Source organism: Amblyomma americanum, chromosome 4 (genome assembly GCF_052857255.1).
Source record: "Amblyomma americanum isolate KBUSLIRL-KWMA chromosome 4, ASM5285725v1, whole genome shotgun sequence".
Taxonomy (NCBI): domain Eukaryota; kingdom Metazoa; phylum Arthropoda; class Arachnida; order Ixodida; family Ixodidae; genus Amblyomma; species Amblyomma americanum.
The window spans coordinates 55,572,505-55,593,094 of record NC_135500.1 but is presented as its reverse complement, the minus strand read 5'-3'; the positions used below and the strand labels follow the sequence as shown (position 1 = coordinate 55,593,094).

General features: G+C 44.3%; 1 protein-coding gene and 1 long non-coding RNA gene across 2 annotated transcripts in view; both read left to right on the top strand.

Moving 5' to 3' along the window:
* The window catches only part of LOC144129507 (nose resistant to fluoxetine protein 6-like), a 224,208-nt gene that overhangs the window by 6,835 nt on the left and 196,783 nt on the right, over nt 1–20,590 (top strand). The gene's annotated exons all lie outside the window — the stretch shown is intronic.
* LOC144130122 (uncharacterized) lies at nt 9,006–13,773 on the top strand. Its single transcript, XR_013313977.1, has 2 exons — nt 9,006–9,324; nt 13,604–13,773. It is a non-coding gene; the product is annotated as an uncharacterized LOC144130122 (long non-coding RNA).

The window sequence follows — 20,590 nt, the reverse complement described above, 5'->3', positions numbered from 1 at the left end:
TATTCTCGCAAAGGCTTCCCTCAGCGGCTCCGTGTTGCCAATCATCCCGGCTACAGCCTATATTACAGCATCTAGATTTCGGCGACGTGCGTTTTTAAGCACGCAAGACACATCACTTTTAACATCGGCGGGTTATGAGCACCTTAAATATTATTGGAACAGGAAAATTTGTTGCTCTCGGCAGCATGAAGTATCACTGACGAGGCTGCGCTGCCGCATCCCCCCTCTAAATTTCTATTTACACAAGTCGGGTTTGGCGCTCTCTCCCCTTTGTGCATTTTGCCGTGAGCCTGAATCTATTGAACCTTTTTGGCTGTATTGTCGCCGATTCAACTCACTGAGAAAAAGGTTGCTGGAGGAGCCCTTGCAGCATCTTGGCCTTAGTTTGAGCAGCCTGCTCTTGCTATCATTTGGCGGCACCACATTTGGGTTCAGCCACAGATCTGTTTGTACCGCTGTTCTAAATTTCCTGATAGAATCTCACCGACTGCCTTGCTAAGTGTTCCAACCTTTTCTTTTCTATCAATTATTACATTTTGACTAAATCATTAATATTTATTCCCTCTCTTTATTATTATTCTTAAAATTTTAAAATCAAAACACTAATCCCTTTTCTGTTCATGACGAAAAATTCACCGGTGTTGCGCTCCCACCTGCTTTTCCTTTTTGTTAACTGCGTTCAGGTGAAAAGCCACCCGATTCTTGGCCGATCCCCCAGTGTCGGCATGTGCCATCTTTTGATAGGATAATAATAATAATAATAATAATAATAATAATAATAATAATAATAATAATAATAATAATAATAATAATAATAATAATAATAATAATAATAATAATAATAATAATAATAATAATAATAATAATAATAATAATAATAATAGGTGCGGTTCAATCACTCTTGAACCTGGCTAGAGAGCGAAAGCTGTGGTGTATAGGGTGAGCAGACGCGGCTAGGCCTCTAACGTTGAGTGCGTTCCGCACACTGGATAGGAAACGCCGCCCTGCCAGGTGGCGGTTAAATTAATGGTTGATCGCGAGAGGTTGGTCGCCCATTGAACGCTGCGGCTTACTGCTACACTGGCACGTGTCTGCCACAACGTTTTCAGCGCTAATGCATGCAGCCCACATCTCTCTCTCCCTACCGCCACGTACCTCAAATCGCGATTGAGGCGTCCACTGCCACAGGGAGCCAGTTATGCGCCTTTCTTTCCTCAAAATCATCGAAGTGTAGTGCATTGTCAACGCTAACGCCAATGAACACAAAGAACGCCAACGGTCTATAGCTTCAGTGCCGCGTTTCAGCTACAGAGTTGTGGATGCCAACGCATGCAGCGCGCATCTGTGACTACCGACACGTAGTTTGAAGCGCGACTGAGGTATTCACTGTACCAGGGGAGGGGGGGGGGGGGGAGTTGTGCGCCTTTTCTTTGCTTTCGCAGAAAATTGAAGAATGGCTTTTAAAATTGGTTTTTAATAAAGGAAATGGCGCAATAACTATCACACATATATCAGTGGACACCCGAACCTGTTTTGATGAAATAAATATTTCACATGTACCGGTGGACACCCGAACCGCGCCGTAAGGGGATTGACCTCTCGATCACTGGAAGGTCAAAACCGCAAGCACCGCGAAATCGTTACGAGGTAGCGTAGCGGAGCTTTCGCTTCAAAAACAACATTAATCGATATGTCGTAATGTAGGCCACAGCAAACAGAATTTGGTTCAGCCTGTGCCTTTCCTTCAGACATTGTAATGTCCATACTCCATCTCACAAGACATCTGCAGTGCTGTGAAGGCTGTGGGGACCTGAGCCAATCAGAACTGCATGCTCTGAAAAACGTGTTCCTCCTATAGCTTCTCACCCCGCGACTGGTGGATCCATCCCTGGGAACGAAAGGGCACCAGTGACGGGTTGTTTCTACGGACCATGGTCTCCTGCTCTGTGAATGACCTGCTCAAAGGTGGCTACTCTAGAGCAGGAGACTCGGAGGATTCCATGTGTACGAACTGCGGCGTACCACTATGCAATCGGTCTTCACAGTTCTGTGTCTGTTCGGTCATTCTCTGCTATTTTCTCCAGTGAATAAAACGTGCGCTGTACTTTAACACTATCCTGAAGCACCATTTCAATTGCTGCAGCAATTGTTTGAAAAATAGCCACACCACTGCTCAGATGTTTGAGGGACTATTTGTTGTCTTCGTTGGCTCTGATTGGACGAGAGAGCAAGACCATCATCATCATCATCATCACCACCAGGAGCAGCAACAGCCTGACTACGCCCGCTGCAGGAAAAAGGGTTCTCCGATATCCCTCCAATTAACACTGGCCTGTGCCAGCTGCGGCCGCCGTATTCCAGCGTTTATTTTTAGTACATCGGGCCCTTTTTCGTGTTCGAGTGTCAATCCTTACAGCGCCGTGTCTGTGCACTTGTCTCGTACCTTTGTCTCTTGCGCTGCTGAAAAACAATGTCACACCAACTTGCACAACCTTCTACAGTATCACCTTCTTAATCTCACCTGCCCACCTAGCTTTCGGCCGCACCCTGCTACGCTTTCCTTCCATTGGAATCCAGTCTGTTACCCTTAAGGACCGTCTGTAAACATTATATGCAAGTGAGGTCACTGACTATCTCCAAGGAATCAACACAGTGCGCTTCCTGACTGGACGCTACAGCCAAACCAAGTCGTCAGTGAGGTAGTCGACTTGGCGATGGTAGCCGGCGTAGAGGGATTTGGAGCGCTGCTGTGAGGTGAGAGTACAAGGCGTACTGTATACGGCAGGTTCAGTTGCACTATCCTGCGGTCGTCGCCGGTGAAGAAAGGGTGGATGGTATCGAGTGTGTGTCGAGGACAGACATGGAGGAGGTCGAAAGGACTGTAGCCTGCTGTTTCCTGTCTAGAACTGTCGTATGCGTGTGTGATGAAATGTGGAACGGAGTCTCAGTCTTTGTGGTCGGAGGCTACGTACATGGAAAGCGTATTGGTGAGTATCCGGTTGGTTCGCTCTGTCAAACCATTAATTTGGCGATGATAAGGGGTAGAATGTCTGAAATTGGATGTCCAAAAACGAAAGCGTTCTTCGGCAACATCGACCGCTGATCAAAACTCGCAGGGGCGCATGGCCGAGGGCAGATCAGCCGTCTCACAGTAACGAGTATGGCAGTCAGAGTTGACGCTGCCGCGGTCGCAGGTATGATGCTTGGGAAAAGGAACCAAGAGGTCTACTCCGACCTTCTAAAAATCAGATCTTGGAGGCGTCACAGGACGGAGGAGAACACGAGTGGTACCGGTGGGTCGTTTCTGGCTCGCACACTGGGCAGAGCTATAGGCACATTCTTTTCAGTCACACCACGCATACGCGGCCAGTAGAAATGCCCTTGAGTGAGGAAGAGCGTCCGCGCAGATTCCTGGTGTCCCGAAGTATGGTTGTCATGTATGACGCGCTAAAGAGAGGAACGTAGGCCGTCAGGTACCACCTGGATCGAACTGATACCAGTGGCAGAATAGACCAAAGACCACCTCCTACACAAAATGTACTGGAAGCTGTAGGTTCCTGCGCAGCGGTAAAGAATGGCTTGAGATGCTGGTCTTTCTGTGTTTCGGCGTGGAATGTACGGGCATCAAGAAGCTGGGGTAACACAAAAGTTATGTAGTGGTCAAAGTTCTCGGCGTCACAATCTGTCGTGGCAAGCGGCAGCCAAAGGCGACAGTCCGCATCAGCGTGCCGGCGTCCAGTTTTGCACGAAACCGTGTAATCAAACTCTTGAAAACGATGTGCCCAATGTGCAACATGGCAAGATGGATCTCGGAGGCTGATCAGCCAACACAGGGAATGGTGATCGGGAAACAGTGTGAAAGTCGCCCGTATAGGTAGCAGCGAAAGCGCCGAAGGGCAAAAACTACCACAAAGTACTCCTGTTCAGTAATGGTGAAACTGCGTGCGGCAGCGAGAGGCAGATATAAGCCGGCTGCCAGAGAATTCAATATCCAGCAGTCCGACAACAGCGTGACGATGCCGCCCGTTAGGATTGGCATTTATTTTTCTTTTATAAGCAGAACAAATTTTTCAGCCCATCGGCATAACACAAAATCATTTCTTAGCAGTTGTATTAGATTGAAGTACCATATTTCTGGGCTTAATATTCATTATCGTATGCCGGCCAGCGCATGCAGTTGCGCATTGCCTCTGTGTAGTCGCTATTTATTGATCATTTTCTTAAGTGCCTCTACCGCTGCTACAACCCTTATAAAAATGGTCTATAGATTGTCTATAGACTTTTTATAGACTCTATAAACGCCCTTTAGACTGATTTTTTTCAATAAACAGTCTATAGAGAATCTATAGCCTAAAGTCTATAACCGCCCTAATTTCCTTTTGTCTACAGATGGTCCATTGACTACCTATAGACTGAAGTCTACAACCGCATCATTTCCTTCTGTATATAGATGGTCCATAGACTATCTATAGACTAAAGTCTATAACAGACATAATTTTCCTTTGTCTAATGTTCAGTCAATAGATTATCTATAGACTAAAGTCTAAAGCAGCCTTAATTTCCTTCCGTCTATAGGTGGTCCATAGACTATCTATATACTAAAGTCTATAACCGCCTTAATTTTCTTCTGTCTATAGATGGTCCATAGAATATCTGTAGACTAGTCTGTAACAGACCAACGCTTTCTTTGTCTCTAGACAGCCCATAGATTATCTATAGACTGAAGTCTATAACTGCCTCATTTCCTTTGCGCATAAAGTCTATAGACCATCTATAGACCAAAGTCTATAGTAGACATAATTTTTCTTTGCCTATAGGCGGTCAATAGATGTCCTATAGACTAAAGTCGATACCTGCCTTATTTCCTTTTGTCCATAAACAATCTATAGACAATCTATAGACTAAAGTCTATAACCGCCATAATTTCCTTTTCTCTATAGACAATCTATAAACCATCAATAGACTAGTCTATAACCGGCTTAGCAGCCATTTGTCTATAGACGACCTATAGACAATTTATAGACAAAAATCTCTAACCGCCTTAATTTCCTATCGTCTATAGACAATCTTTAGACTGCATATAGACTATTGTCTATAGACCTATTTTCTATTGTTTATAACAATCCTAATTTTATCTAACCATGTATACACTGGCTTTCGACTAAGTCCATAAAATATCCATTTCTTTTCGCACTGCATGCTGAGTAGAACTGCATCGGGCCGCCGCGGTGGTAAGTGGTTATGGCGCTCGGCTGCTGACCCGAAACACGCGGATTCGTTGCCAGCCGCGGCGGTCGAATTTCGATGAGGGCGAAATTCTTGAGGCCCGTGCAGTGTGCGATGTCAGTGCACGTTAAAGAACCCCAGGTGGTCGAAATTTCCGGAGCCCTTCACTACGGCGTCCCTCATTTCCTGAGTTGACTTGGGACGTTAAACCCCCCCGAACCAAACTGCATCGGGTGACCGCAACTATTGTCAGAGTCCTCCGCTTCCTTTGCTATTTCAGGAATAAAAAAATATTGTGCAACGGTAATGCAATACCTTCCTGTATATTGTTTTTAGAAGCTTTGAAGAGCTAATTTTCCTTAAACCGCGACGCATATTGAGAATATAATTCAATAATCTTTAATGCTGACAGGTAGAGCGAGGAAAGGCACCCATTTCTGAAGCAAGAGTGCTGCAAACTCTACTACATCAAACGAACACGCTCTCCCTTAAAGGAATCGCTCGAGAATATACCATTCTATTGTTACTGTCCAACGCGCTTAATTAAGATGCATTTCAGCAGTGACTACATTTATTTCTCCTTAAAACCTCCTGTAAAATAAGGGGGAATAACGGGGCTGAGAATTCAAGGATGTGCCCATCTCTCAGAAACATAATTAGAAGAGTCTCAAAGATCATGGTTCTCTGCGGAATTAAGAGCCCCGCCGCGGTGGCTCAGTGGTTAGGGCGCTCGACTACTGATCCGGAGTTCCCGGGTTCGAACCCGACCGCGGCGGCTGCGTTTTTATGGAGGAAAAACGCTAAGGCACCCGTGTGCTGTGCGATGTCAGTGCACGCTAAAGATCCCCACGTGGTCGAAATTATTCCGGAGCCCTCCACTACGGCACCTATTCTTCCTTTCTTCTTTCACTCCCTCCTTTATCCCTTCCCTTACGGCGCGGTTCAGGTGTCCAAAGATATATGAGACAGATACTTCGCCATTTCCTTTCTCCAAAAAACCAATTATTATTATGCGGAGTTAAGATATGTCATCTATGCCTTTGCAGTTTGCATTCACGTGAAAAAGTGCTGCGACTCAACAATCAGAAACCCGGTATATTTTCGTTCTTCGCCGCGCACCTGCTGCATCGGAGGCGATAACACGCTGTAGGTTTTTGTTTTTTTTTGGGGGGGGGGGAAGGAAATGGCGCAGTATCTGTCTCATATATCGTTGGACACCTGAACCGCGCCGTAAGGGAAGGGATAAAGGAGGGAGTGAAAGAAGAAAGGAAGAAGAGGTGCCCGTAGTGGAGGGCTCCGGAATAATTTCGACCACCTGGGGATCTTTAACGTGCACTGACATCGCACAGCACACGGGCGCCTTAGCGTTTTTCCTCCATAAAAACGCAGCCGCCGCGGTCGGGTTCGAACCCGGGAACTCCGGATCAGTAGTCGAGCCCCCTAACCACTGAGCCACCGCGGCGGGGCTAACACGCTGTAGTCCATACCGGTTTTCCAAACACGAGCACACGCCAAAAAGACGTTATGCTATGCAGCATTATAATTATTTGAAAAGGGCGCCACATACTACTTGAAGAGGGATGCGGCGCCCATGAACAAAGTAGTAAGATTTCTGTTTTGGTTTTCGTGAAATTAATAAGGTTTTTATAACGCGTGTGTAGGATTTATGCTTTGAACTAATGGCCCTTTGTGTTCTTGGATGCTAGAGCAAGCAACACCTGGCAAGAGTGCAACCAATACAGACATGACCGTGAAATTGGTTTTTGTTTTACTTTTTACCCATTTTGCCCGGAGGCGGCGGAAAATCATCCGGGCAGCAAACAACTGTGTGTGCCGGTGTTTCGGCGTGTGCGGCGTTTTCTCTCGTGGATTACGTTTTGATTGAAATTCAAATTAATCATCCACTTACGGTAAGTCTACACGATTATTTTTATTCATTTGGTCTCCTTAGCCACTCTAAGTAGTGCTGTGTGTGCAGAGCAGATTATGTGCGCAGCGACAAACTTCCTATCCACGTTTGTAAGCACGTTTGTGTGAGCAGCGGCAGCCGCCATGTTCTCGAATAATGCGCTTATGTCTGTGCCGCTGTCTTTCCAAACGCGCGGAAAGGCTATCGGTGCGAAACCCGGGACGGTAAGCCCCCTCGCGAGCTCTCTGCTGGCTTTTCCGTGTTGACAGGTAGGTGCACAGCCAGAAATATCGCTTAGCCCGTGAGTGAAGGCCAAAATGAAACTATGCGTTGGAGCCGTGTGAGCACGATTTACTTGGCATCTGCGGAAACGCACAGCCAAGTTCTGAGGTGGATTACATTTATTTTTTATTTTTTTTATTATCGCCTGTCGGGACCATGGAGTGCTGTTCATTGAGAGGTGTGCATTAATTGCTTTTTTGTTGTAGCCGCTTACTCGGTGCGCGTCGAGGGCAGCGGCGTTTCACCAAATATGTTTTGTAACGCTATTGACTAGAGCCGGAGGCGTTTGTCAAAGTTGTAGTGAAGCGGCGGTGGAGGAATGCTAATAGAGTGACGGTGGAAAAAAAAGTTGTTGCCGGCGCAAATGGCGAGCGTGTACAAACACCAAGAAGAACCTACGAGCTGCATACCGTCTCCCCTTTCGTTGCACACGTATGGATTCGTCTATCCCTGTTATCCGAGCCGTTGGACGCCGCTGCTGGCCTGCGGGCAATTGATTTCGAAAGCTGAGTAAAGGACGCCTCGATAAGAGATGGCTTACATTTCGTTCCCAGAGGCTCGTTCATGAATCCCGCTTACGCGTGCACAAATTTCTCCACTACCAATTTTGCCGGAGGCAGAGTATGCGTTTGTGATCTCAGACTGCTACTTTACAAAAACGCCAATGTAATTTGGCGCTTATTTGCGCCGCGAATGCAATTCTGCTCGCGCTGTTTTATTATGGCTGCGCCTTTTGATGAACACGTTAATTGTTTCAATGAAATAATTCTTATTTTGAGCGTGTTCGTTGCTTTCGTTGATTTTTCTATCCGCGTTAGTTTAGGGTACCTGCATGCAAGTGTCTCCTTTTTACTGCTCTGTCCGGGCTGCACTTGAAGTAAAAACTTAACTGAATTTGAGATGGTATTTCATCCTTACAATAATGAGCTTGTTGTCTGAAGCTCACGTATGGTTCTGAAATGGCGCTACTGCAGCCACTATGTGCTGTTTGAGTTTTTCTGGATAATGAGCACAGCATGGAAGTGCTGTAACTCGCTTGTTCCAAAGAGCGCACGCTGGTGTATGAGTATGCTGTTTCGTCTTAGTGTTTCAAGTTGTGGGTGCAGAACCGTGGTGAACTGGTTCGCAGTCTGCCTGGTAGGTTTTGCATGGCTTGTGCCCGTTTGAGTACCGGCACATGTACCAGGATTCATGTAGGGTACTTTGAAGCGCTTGTTCAATAGCGGGTATAAGAATAAATGCTTGAGTATTCTCCATTTGGGATCCTTTTGCAAGGAGCACTGAATGTACTTTTTATGGGGCAGCATTCTCAACAGCTCATAGCGAGTCAATGATGATAAGTGGCACAAGTTTTCTAAGTATTCTATTCAAATTAATGTAAAGGGAATGCATACAGAGGTCAGTATTCGCAGTAGGTATTTAGTGTAGACGTAGAGTGCTGCACGGAATGTGGGTATTAGTTACAATGTTTTATGACAGCCACTTATAATTTGTCGTGCATATTTACAGAAATGATGAATCCGGCACGATGGCTCAGTGGTTATCGTGTTCTTCAGGCGCTCATGTTATGTCAAGTCATCAGTTATGTTATGTAAAGCTACGTCAAGTTATCGTCACCACTGCAAAGTAGCGACGATAACTGCGAGCATCACATAACCGTCTCTGCCTTTGTGCAGATTACCCACTGTGCAGCCGTACATCTCACTGGTCATCGCACGTGCCCTGAAGACGGACGGTAGTCTCGAGCAGCGGACCAGGAAGGCGTGGTCGTTGGTGTCACCCGGAAATCCGGCACAGCATCAACGGTTCACTGTGGGCTATAAAAGAAGATTCCTTTGACTGGGACCTCACTTGGCAGTGGTGACCGTAACGGCGAGCATCATGTAACCGTCTCTGCCTTTGTGCAGGTTTGTGCATAATTATGGTTCACTCAATGTGACTTTGTTTTCCTTTTATGTCGTCGCTGCTGCTAAGTGGATGAGTTTTTTGTAAAAGTTCTGAGCCTACTATAGCTCGTTGTTGTGCTTGCCGTCTTCCACTCACTGAGAGTATATTTGCAACAAGCTCAGAGTGCAAATTTAATTTTCATCGTGGTGCATGCGTGGGAATAACAGAAGAATCTTTCAATGCTAAGCGCGAAGCCAAAAAGAAAGCATGGAAATGTGACTCTTGTCGGGGCAACCACAAGGACACAAGCACCACAAAAAATCCGCAGCATGATTCCAACGTGATATTCAGATTACTGCAGACTGAAATGAAGCTCTCTTTTGCCTTTGTCAAAAAAGTTTGATTCATTTGAGTCGCAAATGCAGTTGCTTTCTGATAAGTTTGACGACTTTCAGAACCACCTGACTGTTCAAGAAAAAACTACGAAACAACTAACGAAGCGAGTTGAAGGGCTGAAATCTAACAATGTAGGTAGTGATATAACTCAGCTGAAGCAGGACCTAGATGATTTGGAGTGGCGTAGTCACTTTCTAACCCTAGAGCTTCATATATTGACTGAAAAACCCAGGATGAGGACTTGCTAAGCAAAGTAAATGAGATTGAAGAAAAGCTGCAAGTTAAGGCTATTACACAAGACATTACCGCTGTGCATTACCTACACAGGGCTGAACTGACGAAAACATTGCAAACCTTTTCAACATGCAATTTGTAGAAGTTGGTGCCTCAAATAATATTCATGGTACATTATCGTGTGAACAGTACATGAATATTCAATGTCCTCAAGCAGTATTTCTCACTCCAACTTGCGCCGAAGAAGTCCTCAACATAATCATGATGCTGAAGGACAACTGTGCATCAGCTTACGATGATGTGAAAGTTTCCCCTGTGAAAGCTGTAGCCGCACTAATAACTCCAGCCCTTACGCATATATGCAACTGCATACTTCAAGTAGGGATATTTCCAAACCAAATGAAGCTTGCGCGTGTTTCAGCTATTCATAAAGGTGGTGCTTTTGAAGACTTGAACAGCTATAGACCAATGTCAGTGCTTTCAGTCTTTTCAAAAGTTGCTGAACACAGAATGAACAAAAGAATTGTCAATTTCCTCACTGCATAACTTGATAGTAAACAAGCAGTTTGGATTCAGGAAGAATAAAGCAACTGAAACTGCTTTACTTTATATTAAAGAGAAAATTCTTGACAACATTTAGAAATGAAAGCTTACTTTGGGTTTATTTCTTGATTTCAGGAAAGCCTTTGATTCTGTCCATCTTGATATATTATTAATAAAGCTACCATTCTATGGAATCCAAGGTACAGCACATGCCCTGATGGAAAACTGTTTAATTTGCAGGGAGCAATACACCGCAATAAAGAGCACCGAATCTGATCAAGGCACTATTAAATACGGAGTTCCATACGGGTGCATTCTAGGCCCCATATTATTCTTGATATATATGAGTGATATTATAAACACCCCAGGCTGCTTTGAAACGGTATTATATACAGATGACACTAATGTATTTTTTTTCAGGTTACAATGAAAGCTTCGTTTACAGGGAAGCAAATGAATGGCTTCACTATTTAGATTTTTGGTTAGCCTTTAATAAACTAGACCTAAAGATAAACAAGACGGAATACCTGATTTTCAAGCTTAAAGGTAGCAAAAAAGATAGTGAGTTCAAATTTAAGTTCCGGAATAACATTATCAACCAGTCTAAGAGGATTTGCTTTCTAGGTGTTATCTTTCATGAAATGTTTCTCTGGAATTCGCACACAAAAGCTCTCCGAATTGAACTTACACGTGTTTTTGGCATATTAACCAGGTTGCCAGTGAAGCAACAAACTTACTATGCTCTCTTTCATTCACGTTTAACATATTGCTCCCTGGTATCGTGAGACACAACACAAAGAAACCTTGATTAGCTTCACCCTCTGCAAACGCGCTCAATATGTGGTATTCGAAAATTCCAAAAATAGAATATTGCTTGCCATACTTTAAGATCTATGACATACTAGAGATCAGTAAGCTATTCAAATATGTTATTTCTGGAAATGTGCACCGGTATATGTTACACCGTTCAAATTTGAGGTTCAATACAAAAAGAAACACACTCCACATCTCCTTAGGGAAGATAAAATACAGGTGCCCCGACCTCGCACCAACTATGGTGATGTGAGATTATGTATGCAAATAGCAAATTTATTTAATCAATATCCAGCCATCTTTGAATTATTACCAATCTACCCATCACTGCCTAAAGAAAACACTAAGACATATGTACCTAATGGAATACAGTAAAATCTCGTTACTACGATCATCAGATTAACGAAATTTTCAGATTTACGAATTTTTTTCAAATCCCCGCCAAAATGCCTATACTTTCAATGTAAAAAACTTTCAGTACTACGAATTTCAAATTACCGAATATTTCAGAATAACGTATGTCATTTAATCTCGCATTCGTTGCAAGACGCTTCGTTATTTCCGTCGAAGTTCCGTACAGAATCCCTGAAGCTGACGCCTGTCATCATCATCCGAAGCATCAGCTATGCGCTGGGGAACTCGTTGCAACGGATACAGCCCCAGCGGTTTCGCCATCACGCGAGTGTCGCGTTGAATGAATATAGGCTAGGCGGTGCAAGCTGCCGCCCGATACAAAGGGTAAGGCCATTATCATCCATCCAGCGTGTGGTCACATACTGCGCAGTAGTCTTAAGCCTATTCAGCGCAGTGTCACCACGTTGACAGCGAATGTTAGGATCTGCAAAGTTATCGGCGCTGTGATTGTGTTGTGCATTGGCTTTGCTGACAATGAGTTCTCCTGGCCCCCGCGTTAAAAAGAAGCGACGCCAGTTTTCGCTTAAAGAAAAAGCGGACATTCTGTCGCAGCGGCTGGAAAAAAGCAAGCGGACTTGTGCAGGGAGCTTGACATTACACCGTCAACAATGGCAACGATGCTCAAAGATCGGGACAAGATCATAAAACTACATCGAGAGTCGCAGCTGGCTCCCTCAAGAAAACGTCTGCGGCTGGGCAACTTCCGTGGACAGCGACTTATGTGGACAGCGACTTTCGAATTATGTGGATAGCGACAGCGCGGCGGCCACATCCGCGGAGCTCACCACCGAAGACATCGTGAATCAAGTGCGTGAGCAAGAGGAATGTAGTAGCGACGAAGACGATGCCGACACTGGATCAGCGCACGAAGAGGAAGAGATTGTTTCCGGCTCGGATGTCCTAGTCTTTCTAGAGAAGACCCGATCATTCCTCGGGCGCTGCAAAGATGTCCCTGATGACGTGCACAGGAAGCTCGAGGATGTGGAGGCGTTCGTCCTGCAGCGCTTGTCGTCTACTCGCCAGAAGAAAATAAGACTTCTTCAAGCAATAAATTGTAGTTAAACTGTGCCCAGTGTTATCGTTTATTATTTACTTACCAACACGTAAATCTGCTGCAAAGGTACGTAATTTTAGTTCTTGTGATGCATTACTGACATGAAAATAATGGTTTTTCAGTACTACGATTTTTCAAAATAACGATTTAAATTCGGTGGTCCCTTGAAGTTCGTTGTAACGAGGTTCTACTGTAATAAGTCGAAGAATTTCTTTTGTCATGGATGATATTTTGGTATGTTGTACATGTAAATAGTATTTGGGAATCTGTAAACCTTTTTTTTTCATATGCAGAAGCATGCACACAGTCCTTAGGGTTGTCCATTTGTTTTGTTTTGTGTGTTTGCAAACATATTGGTTGTTGTACGATGTACTGTACTGCAAATGTGTTCGAATATGCCTATAGTGGTTGCCACTGCTATCAGGGGTGGGATGGCCTCATCAGGCAAAAATGCCATAAGCCTTCTCACCCAGGACAAATTTTGTATATTTTTGTCCCAAATAAACTGTATTACTACTACAACCTGAATGATGCAGGTTCGATCCTGGTCTAGCCGGTCGCATTTCGATAGAGGCGAAATGCTAGAGGCCTGTGTTCTATGCAATGTCAGTGCACGGTAAGAAACCGCAGGTGGCCGAAATTACTACGCAACCTTTCACTACGGCACCTCTCATAGCCTGAGTCACCTTGTGTTTTTGGACCACATAAAACCAAACCAAAACATTGACTAGCTTTCTTGAATGGGATAGCCAGGGTATATATGCCTTGTGTTGTAAGCACATTTGTAGAGATGGTGTGGGAATTTTTTTTTCAGTTCCTCTTATTTTTTTCCTTCCACTGTACAGGTCAACATGCCTGGATGACTGACTGCAGACAACAGGTCGCAAGATTGCTTCTGAGGAAACTATAGTCGGACCATTACTTTCAACATTTATTTTTATGTGGTGCATTCTTATGGTGCATGTATTGCATATTCCTTGCCTGCATAGCTTGGAAATAAACTAAATTGTAAGTATATTGATCGTCATGTCATTTGTGAAGACCGTGTGGTGACCTTTTTCAACAGTTGTAGACGACTGTCTATAGGCAGTCTACAGACAATGGTCTATTAAGGCTTTTTAGACAGAGCTCTATAGACTGTCTATAGACAAATGTCTACAGCATTGCCAGGCCACATAACTGAAATATCTATGGACACTCTATAGACCTGTCTACTGGACCAGTAGACTTTTGTCTATAGACAGAACCTGGAAGTGCATGGCCTAAGTCTATAGATCATCTATAGACTGCCTATAGACCTGTGTCTATTATCAGTAGACATTCGTCTATAGACGGTCTATGGACAGAAGTCTATAGAAAGTCTATGGCCATAAATCTATAAATCTTCTATAGACTGTCTATGGACCTGTGTCTTTAGACTGTCTATGGAGCTATCTACTTTCAGTAGACTTCTGTCTGTGGACTGTTTATAGACAAGTCTACTAAATGTGTATGGCCATAAATCTATAGACTGTCTATAGACTGCTCTAAAGGATTTGTCTATAGACAGTCTATAGACTTCTTAGACTAAAGTTCATAGACAGTCTATGGACTGTCTAAAGAAATTTTTGTAAGGGAAGTCCGCCTTTCCTTGCTTATTTCTGTCGCGTGCATTTGGATTGTGAAAGAAAAAACTGCACCGATTGATACTTCCTTTATTTGGTAATAAGAGCAATGTCTGGGGTTTAAGGTGTCGAAGCGACACGGGGGCTATCAGGGACGCTGTAGTGGAGGACTCCAGATTAACGCAGGCTAACTGGGGTTGACCAACGTGCGCTGGCATCGTACAGCACACGCGTGTTTTCGCGTTTCTCCGCCATGCGGCCTTGGGATCAGCAGCTGAGTGCCATAGCCACTGAGTCATCGTGAAGGAGTTTTATTTAATACCTTTCTCTCTGAGACAACGAGTGCCTCAGAAAGGAAATGTTGTGCAAGGTGGTTGGCTCGTTGCGTCTGTGTTTCACATATTTACCGTAAATGACAAAAAAAGGAAGCCGTTCTCACTCGGTGCTTTGTTAGAGAGCACTGCCAACAATTCTATTAACTGTACGCAAATGTATGAAAGGTGGGAGGTCTAATAAACTATATTTCACATAAATATGGACTCAATGCTTGAGAATTGGGGAAAGCACATTACAGAAGCGCCAATTAGGAATCTGCTTAGACACCACGCTCCCTTCAATTTTGCTGTCACATAGACTCAATGCCATTTTCGCACTGCCTAGGGCAGGCAGCTTTCGGTGGATAAATCTAGGCGCTAGCACATTTAATTTCGTCTGGAAAAAAATAAGGAAAAATGTGTTGGGTTGCGAAAAAAGTAGTACTGAACCGAGTCCCGAACAGGTTACGTTGAATTGTATCGGTTTGGGTTCAGTTCCAAGGTGTTGAAAAAAAATACGGGTTCGGTTCGGTTACGGGAAAAATTCGGGTTTGGTTCCGGTTCAACACCCTTATTCCACGCCCCTGCAAGAAAAAAATTACTTCAGACCTATGAAAACATGTCAGTAATGTTGGCATACCACAACCACATTGTGCTATATTTTTAAACATGATTGTTGGCTCAATTACCGTCCCATCTCTCTAGCTAGCATGTTGCAAAATGTTTGAACACGCAATATTTACAAATCTTGTTAATTTTTTTGTATCAAACACTTTCTTCTCATTGGCACAACACGGTTTTCGAAAATTTTACTAATGCGAAACTCAACTAATATGTTTTACACATGCATTACACCGTATCCTTCACAAATCATCTCTAGGTGACTGTATATTCCTAGGTTTTAGTAATGCTTTCGATAAGGTATGTCACAGACTCCTCTTATTGAAACTAAATCATCTTAATAATGATCCGAATCTACCGAAATGGATTGAGTGTTTTCTCCTTAATCCCTCACAGTTTCTTACCGCTAATGGTTTTAATTCCGGTTTTACTGAAGTGCATTCAGGCGTTCCTCAAGGCTCAGTCCTTGGGCCTCTTTCGTTCTTAATCTACATCAATGATCTTTGGTCTCTTCTTAACTCTCATATCTTTTTTTTGCGCACGATTCTGTCATTTTTAGAGAAATAACCGATACCAATGACAGCTGTCTACTTCAGTCTGACCTTACCGCTGTAGCTAACTGGTGCAAGGAATGGTCAATGCAACTAAATAAGAAATTCAAAGCCATGCGTGTTTTATGAAAATCTACCGCCCGGTCTTCGTATTACATTGATAAAGTTTCTTTAGAGTCTAACATCATATAAATACCTTAGCGTTAACATCACTGATAACCTAAGCTGGTCCCTTCACATCGGACACGCAATCAACAATGCTAATCGCATGCTAGGTTGCTTACGTCGCAATTTTTCAGCGTTCCTTCTTTGAAACTTTTGCTATATAAAACACTGCTTCGCTCCAAACTGGAGTATGCAACTTCAGTCTGCGATCCTACTTATGACATTTATATTAATGGTCTTGAGATGATACAAAATAACTGTGCGTTTCATTTTCAGTAATTACAACCGCAATACAAGCATAAATACAATGAAATCTAGTAATTATCTTCCATTGCCGTCACTTCGTCGCAAAGTGTCTCGTGTCGCTCGTTGAGGAAATTGTACCATTACCCCATACTGCGCGGTCGCCTTATCCCACAGCCATTTTATGTAACCCATTGCACTGATCAACCTCATAAAGTCGCTTTTGATACTTTTAATACCAAATATTTTTCTCATTCATTTTTTCCCGCATACCTCATGCGACTGGAATCACCTTCCCGCAGATATTGCTGACCTTAATAACTACGAGATGTTCCGCAAACCCATAGCTAGCATTGTTTACTCAGCTAGGTATTTAAATTTGTCTCACTGCTGTATAGTTTAACTTTATTCTTGTTTTTTCCACTCCCGCTCTGTAATGCCTCTTGCCCTGTGGGGGTACAATAAATAAATAAATAAATAAATAAATAAATAAATAAATAAATAAATAAATAAATAAATATAGTTTAATCAACATATTGCTTGCGTTGTTAATAAAATTGGTTTTGGAATAAGGGCTGTCATCAGAACACCACCATTTTTCAGTTTAGATGCGTCGCTTTTCGTTTAATACGCATTTACACACTCCCATATTAACTACTGTATACTTAATGAGGTAGCACATACAGAACCCATCTATATAGAGTTATTTATATGCAAAAACACGCGCACAGAATCATCACTTTCTCTTTGTTTACTGAACTATCTGCACCTTTGTCCCATTCATTGTATAACCTGCCCCTTGAGCAAGTACACAAGTTTCAGGTCCTCGTTTTCCTTTTAGAGCGCTAGCAATTATAGTGGCCGGACACTAGGAAGATTGACAGATTGAGAGCTCTTTCTTGATTCGGTTCCCAGCACCCTACAACCTTCATAGAGGGACAAGCGGCTCATAGCTGCACGAAATAGCGCAATAACAGGTCTGTGATGCCCTTAGATGTCCGGGGCCGCACTCGCGCTACACTGAAGGAAGCAGCGTGTCGTTATCCCTTTCTGAAAAGACAGAGTAACCCGTGGAACATCTTTCGTGATTGGGATAGGGGCTTGCAATTGTTCCCCTTGAACGAGGAATCCCCAGTAAGCGCGAGCCATAAGCTCGCGTTGATTACGTCCCTGCCCTTTGTACACATCGCCCGTCGCTACTACCGATTGAATTATTTAGTGAGGTCTTCTGACCGATATCCGGCGCGGTCTTTCGGCTGCGCCGGTCTCTTGGAAAGATAACCAAACATGATTATTTAGAGGAAGTGAAAGTCGTAACAAGGTTTCCGTAGGTGAACCTGTGGAAGGATTATTAAAACTTCGTGCTTGGGCCAAGCAGGGGCCTGCAGTATTCTGAAATAAATAAATTACCCGCATTTGTGCAGTCTGTCTGTCTGTCCGTCCGTCCGTCCTTCCGTCCGCTTGTCTGAAGCCGGTTTTGTGTCAGGTAACCTGCCCACCGTGTCAGCCGGCAGCCCATTTAATCGTGAGACGCTGCTCGGGAAGAGCAACCCATGTCGCAACGCGACCCAAGCAACCCAAGTCCCACCGATCGCAACACCTACCATAGCACCTGCCTTTTGCCACTCCGCCAATGCTCACCTACCCACTGGGTGGCTTACTTACGAAGGAGTAGACGGTGGTAACCACGCGAGAGCCTGGGGCGCTAATTAGGCGGCACCGCCCATAAGCGCACAGACCTAAGCGGAATGAGCACGAGCGGTTAGGAGGAGAACGTGATTCGAATGTTGTCCTCAAGAGGATTATGACGCATACCCGCTGAGGGGGATTGGCTATAAGACAGAGGCGGCGACTGACAGGTGCTGAAAACGTTAAAATAAAAACAATAAAAACAAAGACAAGAATGCAGATTTGTTGTTCGAATTAAAAAAAAAATTACTGTCAGATTAATGACTGAAGAAGTGAACGGGGCTAACCGTGTCGTGTTTAGCAAGAGAGAGAGAGAGAGAGAAAATCGTTTGATGCATAGAATATTTGGGTGGGCCCTCATTCCAGGAGTCCATTGGCTTTCCGCCGGTATTTCCCATCTCACCAGCGAAAGCTGGTCCTCTGAATGTGAGGTGGACTGCGCCGCCTCCCAGTCCTCAGTTGTTGGGCTACTGATTCTTGGTATATCTAGGCTTTTCTGGCATTCCCATATTATATGGTATAAGTCAGCCACTTCACAGCAGAAGGCGCAGCGCGGATCGTACGAATTTGGGAACATATAGATTAATTTGAAATATAGATGAATATAGATGAATTGAAAAGCAGCGGTGGTGTAGCGGTAGAGCATCCGCCTCACCTGCAAGAGGACCGGAGCTCGAATCCCAGTGCCGCGAAATTCTCCACAGGATTAAAAAAAAAACCCTGCGTGTCGATCGAATTACACAACAACGCCTGGGGTGCAGCCTGAGCTCGGTGACCAGAACGGACAAACGCACTCCCTCACCAGAACAGATTTGGCCACTGTGGTGTAGTACTTGCCAGAACCTTCAATGATCTACCCAATTAATCCTCCGCCCTCAGTCCCCAGCGGCTGCGAAGCAACTGGCCAAGGTGGCGGTCAGACCTGCGACGCAGCGGAGGGTGCTAAGAATCTGTCTCCGGACAGGCCGCCACTGGAATCTTAACCTGGAAACGTTCAATGCTAAAACCCTATCTAGTAAGGCTAGCCTAGCACTGCTGTTCGAGGAACTAGCGGGAATTAAATGGGATGTCATAGGGCTCAGGGAAGTTAGGAAGACATGTGAGGCGTATACAGTACTAAAGGACGGGCACATACTGTGCTATCGCGGATTAGCGGATAGACGAGAACTTGGTGTGGGACTCTGCATTTATCAGGATATAGCTGGCAACGTTAAGGAGCTCTATAGTATTAACGAGAGACTGGCAGCTATCGTAATTAGTTTCAATAGGAGGTACAAGCTGAAGGTGGTGCAGGCCTATGCGGCTACATCCAGCCATGATGACCAGACCGTTGAAAGTTTCTATGAGCACGTGGTATCGGCAATGAACAAAGCAAAATCACAACACACTGTACTGATGGGCGACTTCAAAGCGAAGGTGGGCAAGAATCAGAATGGCGACCAGGCGGTAGGCGACTAAGGGATAGGCTCTAGGAATAGCAGGGGAGAGTTAATAGTAGAGTTTGCAGATAGAAATAATTTACGGATCTTGAATACCTTCTTCTGAAAATGAGATAATAGGAAGTGGACCTGGAAGAGCCCCAATGGTCAGACTAAAAATGAAATCGATTTCATACTATGCGCTAAACCTGACATTGTTTAGGATGTAGACGTCCACGGAAATGTGCGTTGTAGCGACCACAGACCACAGAAGTCTCGAATTAGCTTAGACTTGAGGAGGAAACGGAAGACGCTAGTGAAGAAGTCCATTAACGAGTTAGCGGTAAGAGAGAAAGCACAGGAATTCAGGATATCACTGCAAAACAGATATTCGGCCTTAACTGAGGAAGACGATCTTAATGTTCATACAATGAGCGATAAGTTGACAGCTATCATTACGGAGTGCGCAGTAGAAGTAGGCGGTAGGACGGTTCGACATGATACCGGCAAGCTATCTCAGGAGACGAAAGATCGGATCAACGGCAAAGAATGAGGGCGTTTAACCCTACAGACAGAACAGGCCTAGCAGAGCTGTCGAAGTTGATAGATAAGCCCAAGGTAGCCGACATAAGGAAGCTTAATATGGAGAGAATCAAGCGTGCTTTAATGAACGGAGGTATCAAAAAAGCGGTGAAGAAGAAACTGGGCATTGGTAAAAATCAGGTGTATGTGTAAAGAGACAAGGAGTGCAATGTTATTAGGAATATGGGTAAGATAGTTAAAGAAGCGAAAGAGTTCTACACAAATCTATACCGTAATGAATGTAATCAGGGCGTTAATGAGAGAGAAAGTAGCGTACAGCAATGCGTCATCCCGTCAGTAAAAAAAAGATCAACTAAAGAAAGCGTTAGGAGCAGATCCCCCCCCCCCCCCCCCCCCTGAGGGGCTCCGCGAGATATTTGACGCAGAGCTGTGTCACCTTCACTTGTTGACATGAAAATCGATCTATCGTGCAGATAATCACACAGCCAATTATACATCCGTCCACCAAGCCAATTGATTGTGCTGGGGATATTTGATAGAAAAACTAGCCACCCTGTATACGCAATGCCTTACGAACTCGAGCGTGCCAGAAGCTTGGAAGAACGCTAGCATAATCTTGATGCATAAGTAAGGAGACGCCAAGGACCTGAAAAAATTACAGACCAATCAGCTTACTGTCCGTTG